The following is a 26,716-nucleotide window of genomic DNA, read 5'->3' on the forward strand; positions in this document are numbered from 1 at the left end:
TTGCTTGTAACCTATATCACCAATTATGTTAAGAAAAATGACGCATTAACTACAACAGCAGACTGACCTTTGTGTAAATGCTTGGAGCAGACTAACCTGTGAGCTGGAGTGTTCTGGGACGTTATATTTGATCTTTGAATGGCTGCAATCCAGTCGCCTCTTTGTTACTTCGGAAACATGGCTCGAACAATTTCTCTTCAACGACGTAATCCGATAACAACCGATCTCTTTACCCATCGGCTTCCCGTGGCTGTCATGCGACCGGCTATTGCAGTTAATAATACAACAGCTTCTTGACATTTTTGTGTTTCTTTTTATCGCTGTGTGACTGATTTTAATTGAAAGCCTGCGTGCGCTAGTACCGCTTGCCACGAGTTCCCAGAATCCTTTGCGGTTCTACCCGTGAATGACGTCACATTTTCAATCTCCATATAATATGCATGTTAAATTTTATATTTGGGGTAAAATATCAAGTCTTTTCAAGTAAACCGGTTCAAGTCCAATTCAAGTCCCAAGTCATTGGTGTAAAAGTCCAAGTCAAGTCACAAGTCTTAGAACATTTTTTCAAGTCAAGTCTAAAGTCATAAAATTAATGACTCGAGTCTGACTCGAGTCCAAGTCATGTGACTCGAGTCCACACCTCTGATATATATAACACCCAGCACGCCCCTGCGGGCGGTTTATCCTTCAAGCTCGGGTCCTCTACCAGAGGCCTGGGAGCTTGAGGGTCCTGCGCAGTATCTTAGCTGTTCCCAGGACTGCGCTCTTCTGGACAGAGATCTCCGATGTTATTCCCGGGATCTGCTGGAGCCACTCGCCTAGCTTGGGAGTCACCGCACCTAGTGCTCCGATTACCACGGGGACCACCGTTACCTTCACCCTCCACATCCTCTCGAGCTCTTCTCTGAGCCCTTGGTATTTCTCCAGCTTCTCATGTTCCTTCTTCCTGATATTGCTGTCATTCGGAACCGCTACATCGATCACTACGGCCGTCTGCTTCTGTTTGTCTACCACCACTATGTCCGGTTGGTTAGCCACCACCATTTTGTCCGTCTGTATCTGGAAGTCCCACAGGATCTTAGCTCGGTCATTCTCCACCACCCTTGGGGGCATCTCCCATTTTGACCTCGGGACTTCCAGGTTATACTCGGCACAGATGTTCCTGTACACTATGCCGGCCACTTGGTTATGGCGTTCCATGTATGCCTTGCCTGCTAGCATCTTGCACCCTGCTGTTATGTGCTGGATTGTCTCTGGGGCATCTTTACACAGCCTGCACCTGGGGTCTTGCCTGGTGCGATAGACCCCAGCCTCTATGGATCTTGTACTCAGAGCTTGTTCTTGTGCTGCCATGATATATATATATATATATTTTTTTTTTTGATTGTTTGTTTTCTGTGTTTTTTAGTTGCAGTTGCATAGCTGGCTCCACTTATGTTAACAACGACGGACTGCTTGTGCGTGTCACATCTAACAGTGTTTTTACGTGCGGCTGTCTGCACCTGATGTTCGCGTTGACAGCTCTCAGTCGACCTTTTTCGCAGCGTTTTGACTCGTCATAGTAGGAAAATTGCTGGTGTTACTAATACCTTTAGCAGTAGCTTTGGCGTCTTTAATCGTCTCGCCAGGCCGGGACGCTGTTAACAATGAGCCGGCATGAACGATATCTGGACTTCAGCTCTCATTTATTGACACTTGCACTTTTCCCAAAGTAGGCTCCACCAAGAAGGATTTCTAAGCTCATACTGTAACGTTACATGTCACCTTTTCCCAGACGGTTGCTTTTTCATTAAAGATGAGACCTCTTTGCTGGAGACGGGCTCATAAAAGCAGCCTTGTTTTGTCCCTTGCTCTGGTCTTATGTAATCTTGTTTGCTTCAGGTGATGCGCAGGCGATGACAGTTGTAGCAGCCCGGTTGCCTGAGCCAAGGAGTCATCAAAGAGATGAGCTCAGCTTGATGCTGAGGTGGCAACAGGGGGAATAAAGGTCTCTCTTCCTTGTCGAGGTGTGTGTATGTGTCTGTGCGGGGAGGACGGATTAGGACAAGAGGAATGCAACGGGCTGTCAAAGCGGCTGACAGTTTTGTCTTTTCGTTCTGTTTTTCTTCTCTGTCTTTTTAAACACTGAATTTGCTCTTTCCTGACCTGTACAAGGAGAGCGAGTACACAGAGCTGTGTTGTTGACCCCGAAGTCGCTCTTCTTTGTCACAGGGAGATGAAAGACGAGAATTGATAAAAGGAGCATGTAATAAAGTCAAGAAAGTGTTACCTCTGGGCACCCTTGCAGGAGTCTGTGGAGTTCAATATTTGACTTCAGCTCAATATTCAGCTCATTCCCACCGCTTCGATTGCTGTGCTAAATTCATGAAAGACGGGACAGAAACGGGACTCTCCCGCCCAATTCTGGGGGAAACCTTATTGAAACTCTAAGTACATTTCCACGGTGCCCTTGCTCATGCAACCGCACACCAAATCGCAAATCACAAAGTCGCCTGATAGACTGACTGATGTAAACTCTCTGTAGTTTGTAATCCCATTATTTAATTCATTACTTAGACAGTGTGTGTGTGTGTGTGTGTGTGTGTGTGTGTGTGCTATATTTGACTGTGTCTGTTGTGAGGCATCTGTGCAGTGACTAAGTTCCAGCATACTGTTTAGCAGCCAGCTCAAATGTTATTGCCCATGGAAACCAATTAAAACCAGTTTTCCGATAATCTGAGCATTGTTTCTATGTCAGGTGTATGTCAGGTGTATGTCCATTGTTTTAAGGAGGAAAAGTGGTTGGATGTGTGCAAAAAAACTCTTAAAGTGTGTATGTGTTTTCCTTTTTGTTAAGTACTTTAAAAAACTCCCAACAACAACAGCAGGGGGTTGCCGACTGTTCATGAAGTGCCTCCATTACTGTTGCTGTGCTTGTAAAGCTTTTCATTCTGTTGAGGCACAAATGCAGTTTGCAAGAATCACCGTGGAAGATTTAACACTTAAAACTCAATGGCTCCTTGATTTTTAGGAAGAGGTAGATATTTTCCAGTTTTCCAATTTTTTTGTTTTAGCTGTAACTATTGGAACTAAGACAGGATCTCATTCTTGTTTTCTTTGAAGGATTTCCACTTGGAGCTTTTTGATGGCTGTAGCTATCTTTGACTTTGCATGCTACTCCTGTTTGTACAGTGGATCTGCTCTCACAGCAACACATACCCCCTCCAGCTCGGATGCTTGGTAGTTGGTAGCAAAAAGCTTTATTGTTTTGGTAGTTTAATGATGGCTGGTAAGGATTTTAGCAGAATTCATACTTATAGTACCTTTCAATTTCTTTGTCATTACAGTAGGCAGCATATGTCCTCAGTAGACCTGTGAAAAAACTGATAACCTTACTTAAATACTCATTTGCAACACTACTGATGCCGACATTGTCGCCTCCTCCAGATGACACACAACTTCAAACATTAGTGCTGCAGACAGACAGGAGCACAGCTCCTGCCCTTCACCAGTAGCTGAACTCGTGACCAGTAGCACCAACTTGGCAAAGCATCTTAAATACTTTTGTGAGATCAGTAAAGCTCATCTTTCAGTGACTTGAAATATTTTTGATTAAAGCCGTTTTTGAAAGGCTTTTTTAAAAAGCTCCATATGAAGTTCAAAAGCACAGACGCAGCCTGTTTCACGGTAGAAATGTCAGTGCCAGTGGCATTCATTTCATCTTGGCCTAAGATGATATCATTTAACATTTTTTGACAAAACGATTACCATATTAATTTTCACAATTCAGTTCTATCATGCAGAGGTTGCTGCTGTGACTTTTGTGCTCACTGTTAATGTTTCCATTTCAAGCTCTCATCTGTTAGCTTTGACCATAGTTTCCTATTTTGGCCATGATTACAACGGTGATCAGCTCTACTAACAACAGCACTTGGAAACAACAAGCTTACCATCTTGTTGTTTTTTTTTTTTTTTTATATCATCATCATCATCATCATCATGAAGAGCAGAAAATAACATAAAATCAGACCTCCAACATTACCCGTTACCTCAACGATCACCTTTTATCAGCCTTGTGGACACATGAGTATCAGAGTGCAGAAAAAAAGCATGAACTGTGGTAAAATTGCCGTTTCCTGGCTTGGTTTCAGAATTTATAACCCCTGCTCATCAATAGGTCAGCAGATATTTGTTATAGCAGAGAATAACTTTCCATCAGTTATTCTGCTACACACCATACAAATACCTAAAAATCTAAATCCACATTAGTGCAGTTAAGCTTCTGAATCTTCTTTAAGCATCACACTACATTTTCACTGTCTGTCCTAAGTGTACAAGGAGTAATACGTCACACTAAGTCCAGTTCAGCAGATGTCCCAGCCTCAGGCGCACACAGTCCTCACGGCAGTAAGCTTTTTTTGACATCCACAGACCCAGCAGGAACCCTGGGCTTGCACATCTCAGAAAAACATAGCATTTCTTCCTGTAATAATTGAAATAACCATTTAAAAACGGCATTTTCTGTTTCCTCAGGTTATCATTCTATAATATCAGAATGCTTTGATGATATCCAACATTTCAGTGTGAGAAATATGCAAAAGGAAAATCAGAACATCAGAAATCACATTTTGTTGTGGAAATGTCATCATGTGTCCTCATTAATGACATTGTAGCTCATAGTAATGAAACAAATAAAAGTACCTTATTATATAATAATAATAAGAATATTATTGAAAAGCACCCCAGTACTGATATTCCAGAGAGTGAAAACAACTTAGCAGACATGTACACTTTGGAAAAGGATGTTTCCTAAGTGGTAAAAACTATGAAAATGTGCCTAAGGCCATTAACAATACAGAGTTGTACGAAAATGCAGAAAATAATAGATTGAACACAGGTTCAGTGAGAATACACACAGCTGGGAATCTACTGAAATCCACTGTATAATCTTTATTCCACAGTTTGAGCTTCGCTTTCACTGATGTCTTATATGAGACTTAAGATTTTAACAGGAAGAAACCTCAGACAGAACCAGGCTCTGGGAGGGGCAGCCAAGTGCCGAGAAGGGTTTGAGGGCAGGAGGACAGGACAAAAGGAATCAAGGAGCTGTATGGATCAGCTCTCTGGAACGAATTAATTTGGTTTCGTGATGTTTAAAGATGTGTTTACTGTGCATGGTGAATTTGAGTTTCATAGTTGTGAAGTAAATTTAGAAATGACAATGAAACATTTGAAGTTTGTCTGCATGCATCAAAAAAAAAAATTCACAAATGCCAGTGAAACACTTTCACTTGAGTCCTTTATTTCTGATATGCAATTAATTAAATTTCAATTTCAGTTACAATTTTGGCCTCCAGTAGTTGTTAAACCAGGATATTTAAGATCTGATGATTGTGCTGTGTTCTGTCTTGTAATCGCTGACTCGTTTTGCCTTCTGGCACGTTCCTTTTCATTACGTTTGCATCTCCATAAAAGCTCACTTTTTTCCAGACTGTGGTGCATTTAGTTCAGTTCACATTTATTTATTTGTTTGCTTTTTTCATTTTGGATGGTAATTCAAATTCAAAGAAATCTGCTTAAATAAAAAAGACCATTTGTTTTTGTCTTCAAATTGAATGAATCCATTATTTTGTTCAGTGTGTGTGAAAAATTATTTTACTTAATGTGAAATAATTGATTAGGGAGAGCTGCTTAAGCCAGTTTGCTTCATAGGTCAGCTTGTAGCTGTGATTAGTGGAAGCACACCAAACGGGCCAGTTACTGGCCTGTCAGCTCGCCTAAAATAACCCTTTTTACTGGGGCCATCATGCCATTGCTTATTTCAAACCCTAGATATCTAAAAACATAAACCATCTGCTAAACTCTTAGCAGGAAGTGGTTGTGGTACAGAGGACACAACTGCTGAAGACAGACACCAGCGTTAGAATTCAGTCCTGTCTGTGGCTGGGTTTCGACACCAAAAGCACTTTGATTAAGGTTTGGAAAGATCCTTGTTTTGGTGAAACCTGAAAGCCATTGGTGCTCAAGAAAATAGGGTTTTTCTGTGTATTAAAGATGAATACAACTTTAAAAGCCAAATACAGGGAGTGCAGAATTATTAGGCAAGTTGTATTTTTGAGGAATAATTTTATTATTGAACAACAACCATGTTCTCAATGAACCCAAAAAACTCATTAATATCAAAGCTGAATGTTTTTGGAAGTAGTTTTTAGTTTGTTTTTAGTTTTAGCTATTTTAGGGGGATATCTGTGTGTGCAGGTGACTATTACTGTGTATATTTATTAGGCAACTTAACAAAAAACAAATATATACCCATTTCAATTATTTATTTTTACCAGTGAAACCAATATAACATCTCTACATTCACAAATATACATTTCTGACAGTCAAAAACAAAAGAAAAACAAATCAGCGACCAATATAGCACCTTTCTTTGCAAGGACACTCACAAGCCTGCCATCCATGGATTCTGTCAGTGTTTTGATCTGTTCACCATCAACATTGCGTGCAGCAGCAACCACAGCCTCCCAGACACTGTTCAGAGAGGTGTACTGTTTTCCCTCCTTGTAAATCTCACATTTGATGATGGACCACAGGTTCTCAATGGGGTTCAGATCAGGTGAACAAGGAGGCCATGTCATTAGTTTTTCTTCTTTTATACCCTTTCTTGCCAGCCACGCTGTGGAGTACTTGGACGCGTGTGATGGAGCATTGTCCTGCATGAAAATCATGTTTTTCTTGAAGGATGCAGACTTCTTCCTGTACCACTGCTTGAAGAAGGTGTCTTCCAGAAACTGGCAGTAGGACTGGGAGTTGAGCTTGACTCCATCCTCAACCCGAAAAGGCCCCACAAGCTCATCTTTGATGATACCAGCCCAAACCAGTACTCCACCTCCACCTTGCTGGTGTCTGAGTCGGACTGGAGCTCTCTGCCCTTTACCAATCCAGCCACGGGCCCATCCATCTGGCCCATCAAGACTCACTCTCATTTCATCAGTCCATAAAACCTTAGAAAAACCAGTCTTGAGATATTTCTTGGCCCAGTCTTGACGTTTCAGCTTGTGTGTCTTGTTCAGTGGTGGTCGTCTTTCAGCCTTTCTTACCTTGGCCATGTCTCTGAGTATTGCACACCTTGTGCTTTTGGGCACTCCAGTGATGTTGCAGCTCTGAAATATGGCCAAACTGGTGGCAAGTGGCATCTTGGCAGCTGCACGCTTGACTTTTCTCAGTTCATGGGCAGTTATTTTGCACCTTGGTTTTTCCACACGCTTCTTGCGACCCTGTTGACTATTTTGAATGAAACGCTTGATTGTTCGATGATCACGCTTCAGAAGCTTTGCAATTTTGAGACTGCTGCATCCCTCTGCAAGATATCTCACTGTTTTTGACTTTTCTGAGCCTGTCAAGTCCTTCTTTTGACCCATTTTGCCAAAGGAAAGGAAGTTGCCTAATAATTATGCACACCTGATATAGGGTGTTGATGTCATTAGGCCACACCCCTTCTCATTACAGAGATGCACATCACCTAATATGCTTAATTGGTAGTAGGCTTTCGAGCCTATACAGCTTGGAGTAAGACAACATGCATGAAGAGGATGATGTGGACAAAATACTCATTTGCCTAATAATGCTGCACTCCCTGTAATACTGCCACCACTACAATGAGATATTACAAGATTAGTACAACATAAAGGCTATTGTTAACAGAAGCATAAACCTCATCAATTCATTGTCAGCATGTTTTACAAAGTCTGTGAAGGCAACCTGTTTCTTACAGACTGAGTTTTTTAGGTAGCTGATTGAGATCAGAGGAAGTGACACCGTTTTTAATATCACTGACAAGGGACAGGATGGGCATGGTGGTTTGGTGTGCCTCTTTGTTGTCAAACCACCCAGAGTCACTCTTCTTCTTTGTGTTGCTGTTTTGGGATCAGTTGTGTTGGCAGAGAGTTTGTCACACTGCATGCATACACATAATACACTTACTGAGGGAAATTGGGGCAGAAAATCAAATCTTGTTTATGTCTCTAAAACCCAGGTTTACATGCAGTTTGTCAGTAATCAGATTTCTGCCCAAGCCCAAGGGCTTTGGGTTTAATTATTTTGGACACTAAACATAATAATCTTCCCTTTCATCCAGCTGCACAAAGCAGTACTTTGCGTGTCTTAAGTCTGTCATGCCACGTGCTCTTATAAAAGCTCACTAAGAAACACTTTTACACAACACATGGCTGAAAATCAGGTTTCTCCTTCACTGATCCACATATTTAACCATTTTTCCCTTAATCTCTTATCCCTAATTAATAAGTTTCTCATTTACTAGTGCTTGTTTCCACACATGCAGATTTACCGATTTGCTATAGTGGCACCCAAAAACACACATCCCTTTTCTCATTCTCACCGAATTGTGACACTATTAAATCTGACACAGGCTCCTCCCTTCCAGCTGCCCCACATACCCCAGGGGGAGGATTTATGCAAACAAACCTGCTTCACTTCACAAATCAGAGGTTTGCATAAACAGCCACAGTGCTACTTACAGGTGTAGGCGTTTATTTGAAGTTAGAAAATCTGGTTTGGGCATCACCTGACTGTTGAACTGAATACACAGCTCTGTCCTATATACCTGTAAAGACTTACAGAAGTCAGGTGTATCTGGGGCAAAGCATGAAGTGTCGTGCCGCAACCTCAAATCAGAGCTGCTAAGGTGAAAAAAAAAAAAAAAAAACCCCTAAAAACTGGGCCACAGTGTCCGTGTCCTTAAATACGGCGCTATGCATGTCACGAGTCACCTCAAGCACCGTTTGGCATTAGTTGGTCTGTGCTTGGCTGTTTCTTTTCTTTCTTTCCTTTATAAGATCTCATTGCCTTCTGTTGTTTCACTGTAAGTTATACTTATACGGGTTCTTTCTATAAGTTAATACACGCAGGCAACATATGTCTGCATATTAAATAGTTCCTGAAATCACACCATCCCACTGAAGCACATACATTTATGTGTTAATGTGAGGACAGCTGGCATAGGAAGTGAACATGCGTTTTTCAGCCCTTTGTGTACTTTTCACCTTTCAGGGGTTAAAAGTAAAGAGTGTAGTTATCTTTTTTCCTACATCAGTACCTCTACCTTAAATATATCACACTGCTGGACAGTATAGAGCTCTATTTATAGTACATATCTCATTTTTTTTGTCCTTTATCTTAGAGGCTCTTTGTGACTGCTCTTCCTATCCCTCCACTACATTCCATTTCCCACTGTGCTTTAAATAGATCTCTAATGTATCCCTCTGCTAACAGTCGAAAGGTTAGTATGGCATTTTAACCCCAGAGCGCGGTCCATTTCTTCACCACAATGTGTCACGGCCCAGTGGTTTGTGAAACTAGGTCCCACTGAAAAAGCACGGAGATGGTGGTTGGGGTTGGCTGTTGAGACACGGCTCTTAATAGGGACTGGTTACAAGAAGCAGGGAGCAGCTGTCTACACACTGACTCACACATCAGCTTTTGTAAAGTGTTAACAATATAGTGGAAACTCTCTCAAAAGTGTAGGCAAGTTTAACATTTCCTGAAGTGTTATGTAAAAATACTAAGAAAAAAAGTTGTTGTTTTTTTAAAATAATGAAGTTGGTGTTAACATATCCAGATCAGTTACAAATAAGAGGAGAAAGTTGGCGATTTCTGTTGTGTCAACGATCCCTGGCCCTAAGGAGCCAATCAGCAGCCACACAGGCAAACGTGACCTAGTCATATTGCTCCTCTGACAATGTAACACTAGTTATAATGTCACTGCTGAGGTTCATATAGTAGAGGCTCATGACACTTTCATCTGTGAAATACCCTAAAATCTGTTGTAATCAGGGTGCTGCACTAAATCCACATTGTGCTTACTTTGGTTACTTGCTAGGTCACTAGATTTCTGCAGTGGCAGTTTGCATGGAAGATGCTGATTTGCCAGAAAACCTTCTCCAGCTTTGCCAATAAGTATGTGACTCGAGCAACCTACTAGCAACTAAAGCAACTGTAGTGCAGCAACCCCAATGCGTAAAGACTAGTCAGTGGCCCTCCACTAACAAGTGCAGGTATAACATGTTACTATACTCTTCAGCAATCACAAAGTCCCAGGTTTATATTGTTAACCGGTAAGTGACAATGGGTTTTGTTTTACAGAGTAATGCAGAATTGATGTAGTAACTAGTGTAATGAATTACTTTCTAAACCGTGAACCACCGGTTGCTATCAAAAAGTGTGAATTCTGTGACTGGTGGTTACCATGGGGTCTCTGACGGTCTTTAGGCCTGCGTGAATGCGGCTTTAGCGATCATTTTCACTACTGCTGGTCTGAGGCGTAATTGTAAATTGCATATATAATTGGCATGGCATTTGTTCAGTGCTTTGGGAGAATCAGCTAGAGATATTAATAATACATGTCAGAACTACAACCTGCTGTGATTTTTATCCTAAATGAAGCATTTTAAACCTTTATTTGGGACTAAATCCCCTAACTATTGATTTGAATGGTTATTCTGAACATGTTGTTTTCATGTCTCACTGATTATTGTATGGGAACTTGTGATAAATAACTGCCTTAATGCATTGCTCCAGGGGCTGTTGGGTAGCAAGTCTTACTCTTAGGATTGTGATGCAAGAGAACCTTTGCTAAGAAATGCTGGTTTCCTTATTGCTCAGTCGCAATGCAAAGAATCCCAACCACAGTAACATTTTATGTCAGTCACTTAATAGAACCTGAATTATCTAGTTGTTGTTTTTTAAATGTCAAGGTTAAAACTGAGTGTTTTCATTATTAATCCATCTGCAAATTTCTGTAAAAATGCTTGTCCTTCATGGTTTTCAGAACTCAAAAAACTTCAGAAAATCCCAATAATGTCGTTTATAGAATAGTTTAAGCTTTAAAAGGCATCCAGCTGTAGAAGCAGTGGTTGTAGTTTTGCAGTAATTTCACTTTAAGCGGTTATACAGAGGCCTACCTGGTTTCATGATGACCTTTGAGGAGTCATGCAGGGCTTTTCAGTAAATCCATTTTCCTGTCACAGTAGAAACTTGACTCCATGCTGCAGGAGAACACTAACATTGACTTAAAGTGTAGACAATCTATATTTGTGGTCTGGCTCCAGATAATCATAATTATTGGATATAGATAGTAAACCTAACACAATGCCTTCCCTGTGTTTTATTAATGAGAGAAGACGAGATGAATGCACAATGTGCAGATTCTGGCCCAGGAGTTGTGAATCACACAGAATTAATTATGCCAATGCAGGGACTACATGATGTGCCACCACCGTAACGTCACACACACACACACACACACACACACACACACACACACACACACAAAAGGCTTGATTGCCATGGTAACCTCAGAAGTTTTCACACGGTCCAGATGATGTTTCTTTGTGACAGTGCCGTGCATGCGAGAGTCCCCATGCTGCAGTGCAGAATTATCATCTGAAGTGTTCTCATCTTGCATCCTCTTCATCTTGACTGCCTTAAGATGTATGATACAGCCTCCTGCAGGGAGTCCAAATTCACGTCTCCTTTTTCATTCGCTGCAGCATGGCTCTCGGTTTACAAAGATTTACTCGACATCTGTGCGAGTTCTTCATATCACATTCAAAGTATACTCTTGTAGATGCACCTTTGTATAAGAGAAGTAGCCTAAATGCTACAGTTGCATTATCACTGCATTGTCTTTGATAATAGAGCTGGATCTGTATCGGTACAGAACAGTGACCTAATTTGCTGGCTGCAGGTTAAATACAGTTTTCTGTCCTGTTCTGTAACCTGTAACTATTTGTAGCGCTTGTTCCCTGTGTGGTTTGCTCAAGTTGTCCAAGATTTTATTAATTTGCTGTAATTAAAATTTTCTTTTTTAAAAACTATAATTTTTTTTCTCTCTGACTGTCCTTCACAGATTTGAGTAAATTTATTCTTCTTTCTTTTGATGGACTTTCTTTTGCGGTCATATTTAAATGACACTTCTGAGGCTACAGGCCAGAACCAGTACTTCCAACAAACAGTCCAACACTGGAGACTGTCTCCACCAACAAAACTTACTAGAGCGGCAGCTGATACCCACTAATACTACAAATAGCCCATAAATCTGTGGGAAACACTGATGTCACTTTCAAACTTTCCACAGTCAAAATCAATGGAGAAAAACTTGAATCACAGCATCCCTACTGGTAAACGGGATATTGATTGGACTGTTCTGCAAAAAGCAGGCTAGACAGAAACAATTTACCAGATTATTGTATTTTTCCCTCTTCAGAGGAAAATGTGAATAAGATGCGCAGGTTCTGGAGTAATTGCCTCATTCACGTGAAGGCAATCAAAGAAAGCAAAAAAAAAAAAGGAGAAGCAGAATGAACAGAAGTCTGGACACATCCAGGAGGTAGACGTGGTACACCAGATGTACGGACCAGTCTCTCCAGTCAGGGAGAAGAATGTAGGAGGTGAATAATGGTTGTAGAAGTAAGCGGGCATGTCTGCTTAGGGAGGGACACAGTAGTTCCTAGCAGCTGATAATGAAACACTTAGTGAAACTTTGGCAATTGACAGGCACATCCCTGACCTTTCCCTCCATTGATCTTCTTTAGCGTACCAGCTGGTCAATTCCATTTTAATTTGATGAGTAACCTTAGGAACTAGGTATGGTGTGTGAGTCACATGCTCTAGGAGTTGTTTTTGAATAGAGGTTCATCACATTAGCGAGGCGTGCATATGCACAGAGCTATAAAAAAAAAAAGCCTTAATGGCTGCATTCATTTTCTAGCAGTGTGACTCTTTTGTGTTGTCATAAAAGCTGTTCAGCAGATGAAGATCAGAAAAGCATGACAAATTAATGCACATGCGAGGAGACTCAAATGATAAGCAAACGCGGGCATTAAGTGCATGGTTGCACGGACACGCCCTCTGCATGTACCTCCATATCCTTGTCCAATTATCAGTTGAGACCCATGGCTAAAATTGTCATGCCTGTAAAGACAATGAGCTCCTTTGTGCTTGTGAATATTCATAAGGTGCTCTGTTTAGAGAGCCTCCAATTAGGCTGTATTAGCACTCCAGTGTACAAGGAGAAAATGATGATGATGGCTGCTCAGTGATGATAGTGATTTAAGTAAACAGATTCATCAAATGTGGCCTTCAGCAGGCTGCGGATGCACTTCCCTGTCGTGTCAGTTTGAAATTGAAGGAGGCGATCACTTGCTTTTTGTGTCAGTAGTTTTAGAGTAAACTTTTGCTGCATACAAGTCTCCTAAGTAAACAGGAAAACACCGAGCTTTAAGGAGCTCCTTTCAGAGGCGGTAGTCTCATCTGTATAAACAAGTAATGTATCTGTGACCCATATTTCTCACAGACTACCAAATACGCTTCAAGTTGTGCAAAGGCGTCTTTTGAGCACGGTCTAATAACTGGAACTCCTTGAAATGAATCGCGCAGCAAACTTTAACGATCGCCCTTTCACAACATGCAGCTTTTCCTCTGCTGTTCAAAAGAGTCCCATCCATCAATAAAGATCAAAGAAAATCAGTGGAAGATCAAGATCGCTCGAGAAATCCTGGATTCAAAATGTGCTGAAATTGTGTAGTACAGTCTTCTCCTGTGGCCTCTCAATTCCATTCAATTTGATGCTCAATATCAAAGAGTGTAGGGTTGTCCCAGCAGCAGCTTCTACTACTACAGACCGTGAAATATGGCTTACTACTGCCATAAAATATTCAGTAATCATGTGGGAGAAGAAGCTGCTGTGAAGCAAGCAGGTCTTACTTGGTTGCGCTGTGTAGTGTCACATGCACAGCGAAGAGTCACATGCACTCACACTCTGATTCTTCTACCACAATGACAAGTCGCACAAAGCACGTAGCCCTCATCATCCAACAGTGCGTGCTGCAGATGCAATAAACCTGGCATATTGGTTCTGTGCACTGTCTATGCAAATGGAAACCTGTCTGCAAAGCGCTGAGAAATGGCTTGTACATGCACTGATAACATAGCACAGAGCAGACAGCATAGGATTGGATTAGGAGCAGAAGCATATTCTCAAAAGACGTAACAGGAAGGGATCGATGCTAGGAGGTTTTTTGATCCCACTCCAATGGGCGATTTGATGGCTGGGTCGTACTCTAAATGCGCTCTGCATTAACATTTCAGGGTTCACTTTCTGCAGCGAGCTGCTTTACATCCTAAAAGGGACTCGGCCGTACCTTGATATTTGTTCATTATTACAGATATTTCACAACTCATTTTCCCATTTTGATTTATGTGTTTGCACGAACCCAGGGGCAACTGCAAACTTTTCATCGGTGTATTGCATTATTAAACAGAGAGCATGTCTGGTACATCGGCACGCAAACTGGGCAGTCATTTATCACAACGTGAATCACCTCTATGAGGTTTCCTGCTTGATTACAAACACAATGGTATCCTAAATGAGAAATTGGTATTAAATCCTGGTGAGAGCATTCCTCAACACTATGTAATGTGGGATGTTTAAAAGGCTTTTAATGAACAACATTCCCAATCCTAAGAGTTTGTGAGCAACAATTGGCAACAAAACGCCCACAAAAACAGGCAACTACCCAACTCCGACCCCAACCCTAGTTGTCCTAAATAACTAATAAGTAGTAGTTTAGAAAGGGAATGATGCCTCCTGATACAGATTCTAAATGACTGACTCTTAGTGAGATCTAGTATTACCAGCTCAGCATCTTTGCATTAAGTGGCGGTACATAGACGAGTCTAGAGTTGGATAGTCTTCTCCACAGTTTTATCGTGAAACTATAGTAAGGCTAATTCAATTAAATTTGAATCTGATAATATTTGATAGCAGCGATTCGATGAATTAATGGGCAAACGTTCTGAAAAGCTTGATCGCCAGGCTGTTGGCGATCACTCTGACCATTGTAAATCCCTGAGGTCTTCCTTCATTGGTGTTCATATATTCAAGTTTTACTGATATCAGCAATATTATGTTGCATCCCCATTAGTGTAGTGCTTCGCCTCCTTCACAGTTCTACCCCAGCTGGATCCATGATAGTCGAACAGTATCACAGTCCAGTTTATTGATTATGTGATAATTCTCCTCCACTTTGGTATATCCTCTTTGGGGAAGTCGTGGTGAAATCTGAGGCCTCATAGTAGAAGATGAGATCTCGTGTTTATATGTGCAGATGAATGTACTGTATCTACTCAAGGAATGCAGTAGTTGTGAAATTGTAGTGGATACTGATACAGATTTTTAAAATACCCATTTTGACCAAAGTTGATACCAATGTTTTTTTTCTTTCTTTTTAAAAAACATTTATTCCCTGTACGGAGCAGGGGGAAAAGGTCTGAACAGTCTTTTAAAAAGTAAAAATTTACAACTTCAATTCCAGAAAAGTTCTGATGCTTTGTAAAATGCACTATGAGAGTTACAAATTCACAATGAAACCTAAAAAACACGTGAAATCTTTAAGCAGACAAAATCTAGCAATTTAAGAAAAAAAAAAAAAAGATTTGATGGCACTAACAAAAAAAAAACAAACCAAAAAGTTAGGGCCTTCCCTGACCTGTTGCTCTAAAACCTGTAGATATTGTTCAGCACTGATGGTGCAAGCTGTCAGTTCCTTAGGCATTAATAGGCATGTCCACACCAACCGAGATGTAGGCTTTTGAACTGAGTGCTGATAACAAACTGGATGGTCCCTCTTCTCTTTAGCCTAGAATGACCTCATTGTTTTGTTAAAATGATACATTGTCTCAGTTTAAACATTTGATAGGTCTTCTATGTTCTACCTTCACAATTCATTGCGTTCAACTTTTATTTACATTTTTACCAGAGTCTCAACTTTTTGGGGCTACTGGGGTTATATTGAACACCATCCAAGACACAAATGATGGGACACACAAACCCTAACAGTCCTCTCAGTGGTTGTACCTTGAGCCTAACTGGTGTTTAGTTATTCTCTCCACTATCTAATAGTGCTTCTCAGAAGAAAGCTTGGGGTGTAAGGTTAGAGGAGATAATCATTTCTTCAACATTTTCATAATTACAGACATGAAACAAAAGGAATTTTTGACTAAAGTATGGGAGGTCTTCCCATTCTTAACATTTTAAATACACTTCTATGCCAGGATGAAACTACGACGCCGTAAACCAGCCCAGCTAATGTTTCTCAAGTAGACGATATTTCATAAATAACGCAAACTTGCGTCCCTCGTGATAAACAGCCCCCAGCATCTGTTTATACTTGATTCTGTCAAACCTCTCTTATCTGTGGTTACTTACATATGAGTGGAACTCATAATTCATCACTCTGGATCGATTGCCACCACTCCTTCTCTCAACAACTTTTTTTTCTTTCTTTCTTTCATGCAGGGAGCAGCAGCTGTGATGGTGAATAAATAAAGTATATAATAAAATAATAAATAAAGAATAATGAACCTCTGTGAAGATTACATTATCTCAGGGTTTATAATTAATGTCCAAATATGACTATAAAACCTTTGTGCTGCACATTAAAGTCATATTAGCTCTTATATATTACTGAAATGTTTGCATGCCTCAGCATATTCCTCCTCCTCTCCTGTGTTAAATACAAACTATGCATTTAACTGAGCTTCAGTTTGCTTTGGATTTTCCTTTAATAAAACCCTAGTTAAAGAAAATGGCTTTGAAAGTTGTCTCTCTAACTCATTATCTCCTGGTGTGTTATTAGCAAGGTTAATGATCGAATTGCATAATGTATTTTTCATCATGGTCAGGAAGGTGCCCTCCTCGTTTTCACCTTTTTCACCTTCCCTGTTTTTGCTTTAATCATCCTCTGTGTTACAGTTGATTCTATTGAGTGCAACCATCATAGAAACAAGTGGAGTTTTTCATGAGCTCCCCGAGCTACTACCATCAAGGTTATTGGATTTTATTTTTGTTCATTTTTGTTTTGAAGTTGCTCCGGAGCAACAAAGGTGCGAGAACAGATCCACGCTCCGTGTTGCAGAGTAGTAAGCGATACAGCGTTTCTCTGAATGTCATCAGTAGTGACGGAAAGGCAAAGACACGCTGACGGACGATTAGATGGTGTTTGTGGACTGAGATGAGCTATATGGAGCAGCTCTGGTTCTGGAGGCTGAAATCATATTCATTTTCTCCGTATATAGCTTGAGGTGATGGAGCACTTTCACAGCTCGGGCTAAGATGAAAACAAGCAAAGAAAACGGCGTTAGAAAATGTCTGCTTCAAGCTTAGATGCATTAAAGCATAAGAGTCAGGGTGCATTTGCCAAAAACATCCATTAGCAGAGTTTAGAGTTATATTAGGTGCACCGCTAACAGGTGGTGGAAGCTGGGTTTAACTGTGACATTAAACTCAAAATCTGCATCTTAAAGTGCTTCTATAATGCTGCTTCTTATTTTCTGTCATAGATGCAGTTAGGTCCATAAGTATTTGGACAGTGACGCGTTTTTGGTATTTTGCCTCCGTACGTACCGACAGTGAATTTGAGATCAAACAATTAGGATGTGATTGACGTGCAGGCTTTCAGCTTTAACTCCAGGGATTTAACAAAAGTGCTACATTAACTGTTTAGAGAATTACAGCCATTTTTGTACACGCAAACCCTTCATCCTGCTACTTCTATCAGCAGCCACATCATCAAAAAACACTAGTGATAAACTAAGACTGGCAGCCATATGTGCTTATGCCATAGCATTTCATCCACCGTCTTTGACAGATCATGATCTGTTTTCCCTCCTCCAGACTCATCCCTCAATTGTAGTACAAGTTTTTCTTGGTTTCATCTGTTCAAATAATATTTTTTTCCAGGCTTTTAGATTAATCTAGCCTTTCTTTTCACGGGTAGCTTCTCTTTCATTGGCAGTGCTTTCTTTCTTTTTTGAAATGTATCAGATTAATAATTTAGGAAACACTTGAGAGTTTTTAAGAGTTTGCCGAGCAACTACATTTACCTGCTTAATTTGTCTGGAAATGACGATGCCGGAGGCCTCACCTTCCCGTGAAACTGACATCCCATCTGAAAATTCTGGACTTTGTATGAAAATGGCTCCAATTCCTAATCAGTTCATGCAAAACAGGCGTTGAATTAAAACATGTGCAAGCAGTACAAAATAAAACTTTGCCAAATCAAACATGTGGCGCTGTCTGCTGTGGTGACTTCCTTGTGACAAGGGAGCAGCTGAAATGATCAAAGTATAAGCACTACAGAATATAAAGTGAGATTTTTGCAGAAAAACCTAATGAAATTCTTGATGTTGATTTTTCTAGTCACGTTTCATGTCATTAATAAAAGTATGACTTTCCATGAGAGATGGAAAACTATCCCAAAGATTTGCATGGTAGTATATATGACCACACACACATCCACACACTCTCACTTTCTCTGTCACCTAACATGGGTTCTATGCCAACATCAACACCTCCACAGGAGCCAATCCCCCCATCGAGGACCCCTGTGGAGCCTGCTCAGCATATTATCCTTGTGTTTCAGGAGCTTACAGCCCCCATAGGAGGAATAGATGTTGTCATTCTCCCATTACCTCCATAGTAAGTCCATTCACTAACATTCACTAAGACCGTTGTCTTTTGTGCAGCGTCCAGTGAAAACCGAGTGCGGTAGATAGAGGCAGCATGCTGTTTGCTGCAGATACTTTAAAAAAAAGAAAAAAGAAACCAGCCTCATTCACCATCATCTTGCTTGTTTCTCTGGAGTACCACTTGTGACGTGGCACAAATTGAAAATACAACCAGCAGTCTTCTATCGATTTTAAGATAATTTTCCCAAGCGTCATCATAGAGTAGATGAAGGTAATTGAAGCCTTTCTTGTGTCGTGTGGATGTACTGTGAAGAGTTCCCTTGTTTGTTTAATGAATGGATGTCCTCTGTCCTTTAATCATCTGCTTCAACACCCGCTGAGGGAGCTGTGTAGAAATCAAACACTTGAAGAGTGCATACAAAAGTGCAGGACACTCACTGTGAGTAGTACGAAAGTACTTTCATTAAAATCACATTAGAATAGTTGGTTACACAGAATTTGATTACATTTCACAAGTAAATAAAAAGCTCCCTGATGTACAGTGGGGCAAAAAAGTATTTAGTCAGCCACCGATTGTGCAAGTTCCCCCACCTAAAATGATGACAGAGGTCAGTAATTTGCACCAGAGGTACACTTCAACTGTGAGAGACAGAATGTGAAAAAAAAATCCATGAATCCACATGGTAGGATTTGTAAAGAATTTATTCGTAAATCAGGGTGGAAAATAAGTATTTGGTCAATAACAAAAATACAACTCAATACTTTGTAACATAACCTTTGTTGGCAATAACAGAGGTCAAACGTTTACTATAGGTCTTTACCAGGTTTGCACACACAGTAGCTGGTATTTTGGCCCATTCCTCCATGCAGATCTTCTCGAGAGCAGTGATGTTTTGGGGCTGTCGCCGAGCAACACGGACTTTCAACTCCCGCCACAGATTTTCTATGGGGTTGAGGTCTGGAGACTGGCTAGGCCACTCCAGGACTTTCAAATGCTTCTTACGGAGCCACTCCTTTGTTGCCCGGGCGGTGTGTTTTGGATCATTGTCATGTTGGAAGACCCAGCCTCGTTTCATCTTCAAAGTTCTCACTGATGGAAGGAGGTTTTGGCTCAAAATCTCACGATACATGGCCCCATTCATTCTGTCCTTAACACGGATCAGTCGTCCTGTCCCCTTGGCAGAAAAACAGCCCCATAGCATGATGTTTCCACCCCCATGCTTCACAGTAGGTATGGTGTTCTTGGGATGCAACTCAGTATTCTTCTTCCTCCAAACACGACGAGTTGAGTTTATACCAAAAAGTTCTACTTTGGTTTCATCTGACCACATGACATTCTCCCAATCCTCTGCTGTATCATCCATGTGCTCTCTGGCAAACTTCAGACGGGCCTGGACATGCACTGGCTTCAGCAGTGGAACACGTCTGGCACTGCGGGATTTGATTCCCTGCCGTTGTAGTGTGTTACTGATGGTGACCTTTGTTACTTTGGTCCCAGCTCTCTGCAGGTCATTCACCAGGTCCCCCCGTGTGGTTCTGGGATCTTTGCTCACCGTTCTCATGATCATTTTGACCCCACGGGATGAGATCTTGCGTGGAGCCCCAGATCGAGGGAGATTATCAGTGGTCTTGTATGTCTTCCATTTTCTGATGATTGCTCCCACAGTTGATTTTTTCACACCAAGCTGCTTGCCTATTGTAGATTCACTCTTCCCAGTCTGGTGCAGGTCTACAATACTTTTCCTGGTGTCCTTCGAAAGCTCTTTGGTCTTGGCCATGGCGGAGTTTGGAGTCTGACTGTTTGAGGCTGTGGACAGGTGTCTTTTATACAGATGATGAGTTCAAACAGGTGCCATTCATACAGGTAACGAGTGGGGGACAGAAAAGCTTCTTACAGAAGACGTTACAGGTCTGTGAGAGCCAGAGATTTTCCTTGTTTGAGGTGACCAAATACTTATTTTCCACCCTGATTTACGAATAAATTCTTTACAAATCCTACCATGTGAATTCATGGATTTTTTTTTCACATTCTGTCTCTCACAGTTGAAGTGTACCTCTGGTGCAAATTACTGACCTCTGTCATCATTTTAAGTGGGGGAACTTGCACAATCGGTGGCTGACTAAATACTTTTTTGCCCCACTGTATGTTAGCGTGGATATTTATACTATAGCCATTTATTGACTGAACTGCTGGCACTTTACCTTAGCCAGCGTAGTGGTGGTCCACTATATGTTGGGATTTAAAGCCTCAGTGACCTATATAGCTTCTACAATTCTTTTCTCTCAGCCTTGTGCATGAAGGGATGGTTACAGGAACGGCTATGTCCACAATAATTACCCCCTCAGCATGGAACAAGGCCTGTAGTCCTTTACCCCTTTATCTAAAGAGCAGCTCCTTTCACCAGGCTGGATAAAAGGAGGAGGAGGGGGGACTTTTGTTTCGTTTCCCATTACCCAGTGACTCATACTTCGAGGAAGTGCTGTGATACTGGGTACATAGATCGATGGTTACTAAAAAACAAACTTAAAAAGAAAAACAGTGGAGGTGGATGATTTTGATTGTGTCATGGTGAACTGCGTAAAATCATTTAAGATGCTGAATGAATATTTGTTAGGTTTCATTTGTGAATAGCATCTGACACATCACGCCAGCAGCGTGTCTCAGTGCCGTGTGAAGGTTGGCCTCCTTTTATTGGAGGCAGATTCAGCGTTTACTCAAGTCTTCGGTGAAAGCATGAACCCTGTGAGGAGAAGTTCACAGTTGATTTAATCTTTTCATAACCCTTCATGTTTTTTGACTGATGTTAAATTGGAAAGAAGACCAAGTTTACTAGTGTGGAGCCATAACACAAGGTAAATTTACCAGCCACTTTGTTAGATACATGTACGGAGCTGCTTGTTAAGACAAATATCTAATCAGCCAATCACATGGGAGCGACTTGGTGTATTTAGGCATGTGGACATGATGAAGTTTAAACCAAGCATCAGAATAGGGGAGAAAGGTGGCATAGCTGTTGATGCTGCGCTGACTATTTCAGAAACTGCTGATCTGTTGACTTTTCGGTGACAAAAAGAGAAAATATCCAGTGAACGGCAGTTCTCTTGGGAAAACTGCCTTATTGATGTCAAAGGTCAGAGAAAAATGGCAGATAGGAAGGCAACCGTAGCTCTTACAACCATTTGTTACAACCAAAGAATGCAGAAGAGCATCTTGCACAACATGTTGAACCTTGAAGCAGATGCGTTACAGCAGCAGAAGACCACACCATGCACGCCAGTCAGCTAAGAACAGGAAACTGAAGCTACAGTTCTCAGAATTTGACATGAGAAGTTTGGAAAAATGTTGCCTGGTCTGGTGAGTCTCGATTTCTGCTCTGACATGCAGATGGTTGGGTCACAATTTGGCATAAATAGCATGAAAGGATGGATCCATCCTGCCTTATGTCAGCTGTGCAGACTAGCGGTGGTGGTGTCACTGTGTGGGGGGTATTTTCATGGCACATTTTGGGCCCCTTAGTACCAACCAAGTAGCAATAATACTAGTATTAACATGCTGAACATGTCCATCTCTTCATGAGAACGGTGTACCTCTCCTCTCATGGCTGATTCCAGCAGAACAGCATGCCGTGTCACAAATCTTAGATCATCTTAAACTGTTTTCTTAAACACGACAGTGAGTTCAGTATACTCTAATGGCCACTGTCGTCAGCAGATCTCAGTCTAATAGAGCACCTTTGGAAGGTGATATAGGAATCATGGATGTGCTGATGCATTCATAACTTGATGGACCCTTATTTGTAGAGCAAATCCAAATGCAGAGTTACAAAGTGCTTCAGAGTTTGAATAAAAGCCACACGTTAAAAATAACTTTACATTTTCAAATCAACCATACAGTCATACTAACATATACACATGCAAATGGTTCCAAACTATGATGTGCTTTGGTCATCAGCCAATCACCTTAAAGTTAATTTAACTCCCAACATTCACAGTTTGGTTTCTATTCTTTGTTTTAAGTCAACCTTAAGACAACCAGTTGTGGCGTTCAACCTACATACTATTATTAAGCTGTATGAAGTAAACAGAGATAAACATGCCAATTAAAACTACAAAGCAAAACAAACTCATAATGAACTTTGAGTAACCAGTTTTTACCCAACAAACAACAACTGGAGCACAGCCAAAACATCTGGTTGGAGCTGTTAGATCTTTTGACTCAAGGAGTGCCAGAGCACAGACATGCTGTGTATTGAGATGCTTCAATTCTGGCTAAACATTATTGATGAATCATTAGTTTGAAAGGGCGAGTCTCTCCTGGAAGCCACTCATTATGTTGCCACGTGAAAGTGTGTGGAGGAAAAAGTTTGAGAATCAAAGAAGAGACCTCGAAAGAAAAGTTCAAGCACAACTTACTTTGTCGCCTCTGCAGGCCTGGAGCAGGTGTGAATATTGGAACGTCACTTTGGTAAAGGCACAAAAATTGCCAGACAGCCTCCTCACTTCTGATGTCACAAACCTTAGTACGGGAAAGGGATTTCCAAACCTGTTTATCCTTCTGCTAATATATGCTATACTGGCACAGGACCCAGATGAGAAGCTGAATCATCGCTCTCGCTGGGAGAAAGACCTGGTGAATCTATGAAAACACTGCGCTAGATTAAATTTTTATTTCATTTTCTTTATCCTTTTTAATATTGCACAGAGCTACATTCATGCTACAGTGCCTCTGTGTTTTGGACCTGAGGTGCAGTCTGAGCCGTGCCATATGAGGGGATTAGCTATGTACAGAGGGAGCGTATCAGACTGTCTCCCAGACAAACTACAGAAAACACACCCTTGTCTTTGAAATCACCTGGCAAGGCGGGGGCCTGCCTTCTCATTCAGCACTCAGAGGCTGGTTAGCAATGGGTCTGCCTGGAGGAGCCCAGTCTGTGTCTTTTTTCTCCCATTATTGCTCTTTGTCTACACGGAGAGGGTGCTGAGTGACTTATAAGGAGAAGCTGCATGAGTTGGCATCACGCCTGCTGTTACACATGCGCACACACACATGCACATGCGCAGAGCAGAGGTAAGTCTTAATCAGTAACACAGATGACCAGAAGGCAGGGGTGGAGGTCCATCAGTGACCATCTTCATCCACCCACATTACCACAGCTGGAGTCTGCACGTGCAGGGTTAACCTTGAACAGGAAACCTGGCAGTGTACAGTGTTTAGAAAAGTGCGTATTTCTCTTTTGTTCTGTGGTTTTGGCATTTTGGCTACATATTTTGTTTTTTGTACATATTTTTATAAATCTTTATGTTTATTTACTTTGTTATTTTTTAAAAAATAAAAATTTTATATATATGTTACATTTACATTTTCGTGCAGTTTTTTGTATCTGTTTTTGTATTTTGGTATCTTTACCTGTCTCATAAATTCAGGGCTACATCCTTTCTATAGACAAAGAGCTTATCTTGGAGCCTTCAGCTTCTTCTTTAGTACTTTCATAGGTGGATGTAGGAAGTAACAATAATATGTGATGATAATCTGTGATACATGAAATAATCTTATATTAATAGTAATAATGGATCTGTTCCTGTCAGGAAAATGCTTGTGCAGAGGTTTCATTGTCCTTATTACCACCACAGCTCTGCCTCGCAGTGACAGTTTAGTTGCAGTTTCGAGGCTCATTTGTGTACCAGCATAAAGACTTTCCTCGCAGTGAGCTGTGATCTCAACTACTGAGCTGATGCATGCTATAGTTACAGCTGGATATTTTTTTTTCTCTTTCGTAAAGTGTTTTCATTAAACAGACTCATTCATTATTAATTGTTTTACATATTTTGTCTTTTACGTAAACAAAACACTGCTAGAATTAAAGTACTAGAAACAATTAAAATACACTGTAATTAGTACTTTTAACAATTTGATAGATGCCTTTTATTATATTTTTAACATCAGCATGTTGAAGGACTTGTTGAGAAGAGAGTGCTAATTTATATGCTAAAATATGTTTTTCTGCTTGGTCAAGAATATGAAAACACTTTATTATCCTCTAATAGATTTTCTAAATGCTTGGTGATCGCAGGACACACGTGGTTGTTTGTGTAATGTTGTTCACACTAAGAATTTTAAAAGGAAACTGACAGTTACAAAACTTTTTTTTCGTTTATTTGTATTTGTTTTGTTGTTGTTGTTTTTTCTGCATACCATGTCCAGCTTTTCTGTATAAAGTAATGAAGAATCTTGGATTTGGTGCTTAAAACTTCGTGAAACTGTAACCGTATTTCATTCACCATAAATCACTATCTGATTTTGAATAGTTTTCTTATCAGATACAGAAGTCTAAAACCAACATTTCTCTGCCTGGGCTGCCTTGTAGCTCTGCACGTTGTCTCTTCAATGTGTGACCCCCTCCCTCCCCGAACAGTCGGGGGTGAGTGCACTAACGTGTCCGGTGTTGCCGTTTTAATGAGTGTTTGCTGGAAAACGAAAAATACAAGGAGTCTGCAAGATGGATTTGTACGTTTTCACAATGGGGGAGTTTGCGTAAGTGCTAGTAAATAATTTTCTCGAGTGTGTACGTTACACATGCTAATTTTGGAATTGTTTTTATTATTTTGCTAGCTAGCAAACTCCGGGATAAATGATTGAAATGTACTCAGTGTGATGCAATACGGTGCCGCTATTATAACAGTTAGTTATTGCAGGGTAATTTATGTAATATGCTGTGAATTTAACCAAGACTACACAGCAGTAGCAGTATTGCGAGTTACTTCCCCAAAGTGAACGCTTTAAACGTTAGCCCGATGCTTAACTAGCCAACTTAAGGCTTTCTGATTAAAGGCTAAAAGCGGCGTTGTCACCGAATAAATAGAATATTGATTATATTTTTGTGTATTGCTGCAGTTTTTTCAAGTATTAACTTGGTGCTTTTGGCAACCTTACGGGGAAATAATGGTAATATGGCTGATCCATATGGACACAAAGAATATAGACTTTTTTATGCTACCGAAGCAGTGGCGTGTCTAGAAAATTTTTGTTGGGGGGGCCAGGTAGGGGCACAGATTTGGAGAAGGGTGGCAGATTTAATTGGCAGATAATGTTTAAAAAAAAAAATTCTACCAACCCTTAACCATAATTCAATAACCCTGTAAACCTAATAACCAAATGCACTTTTAACTCTTATTAGAATGAGATTTTAACCACTACGGTGCAAAGTTTTTAGATACTGCGTTGATAAAGTACAAGAGATACAATCAGTGCTTTGTCAGTGCTTACTCAGCATTCAAGGACAGCAATATTTGCATAGTATTTTTACTGACATATAGTGCACATATGTTTTGGGCAAAAACATTTTTGAAAATTAAAATACGAACATTTGTAACAAACAATTGACAAATTAGCCAATGCAAAACTTTATCTGCCTGTTAAAAAAAGAAGATAATCTTCTCACAAACTGGTGTTTGATTTTGAAACAGGAAAAAAGTGGGGAAACAAATGAAAAGACTAACATTTGAATAAAACCTGAAAGCAAGTAAATACTTTCTATGCTGCCTTATGGTAAACTTTGGTAATATTGATAAAGAACAACACTGGCTGATGATAAAATACAGTCAGCTGGCATGGTGACACTGCCAGTATTAACCTGCAGGGCTGGACTGGGACAAAAAAATTGGGCATTTTTACTACAGACCGACCCACCAGGTAGTAAAGCCATAAAGACTTTGACTGAAAACAAACCCTGTTGTGACAGTGATGTACAGTCTTGTTGGTATATGTATGATTTCTATACATTTTACGTCAGATAAAAACTTTGGTTGTAAGATTTAGATAATTATTTAATAAAAACTAGGTATTTTAAATGAGAATAAGAAAGAAAAGTATTTCTTTGTGCCCACCTTTCCCTGTTAATGCCCTACCTGGCCCCCTGGCAACACTTTGCTAGACCCGCCCCTGCACAGTTACCAGCTGTCAGCTACATAAAAAAGGATCCTGGGGTTATTTGTCTCTCAGAAACAGTTCATAACTTCAACTCATTCATGTCACCTAAAAGGTAAACCTGTTTCTCCATCACAGCTCTGATGATTCAGTAAGGACATCTCCTGGTTTCATCTTCATGTTTCCCTCTCACCACATATCCAAACCGACATCATGACCAACAGCTTTACAGCTGTGGCTCCAGCAAACATCAGCTGATACTAG

At 40.6% G+C, this 26,716-nt stretch overlaps 1 protein-coding gene across 3 annotated transcripts in view; it reads left to right on the forward strand.

Annotated features, from left to right (window-relative positions):
• The window catches only part of stk32c (serine/threonine kinase 32C), a 111,598-nt gene that overhangs the window by 19,035 nt on the left and 65,847 nt on the right, over positions 1 to 26,716 (forward strand). The window contains exon 1 of one of the 3 annotated variants that reach the window (XM_076891919.1): positions 24,648 to 25,060. The exons of the other annotated variants lie outside the window; for them this stretch is intronic. The gene's annotated coding sequence lies outside the window, so the exon portion shown is untranslated. Of the gene's footprint in view, positions 1 to 24,647; positions 25,061 to 26,716 lie in introns of those variants that run through there. 3 annotated transcript variants of the gene reach the window in all.

This window comes from Maylandia zebra, linkage group LG13 (genome assembly GCF_041146795.1).
Source record: "Maylandia zebra isolate NMK-2024a linkage group LG13, Mzebra_GT3a, whole genome shotgun sequence".
Classification (NCBI taxonomy): domain Eukaryota; kingdom Metazoa; phylum Chordata; class Actinopteri; order Cichliformes; family Cichlidae; genus Maylandia; species Maylandia zebra.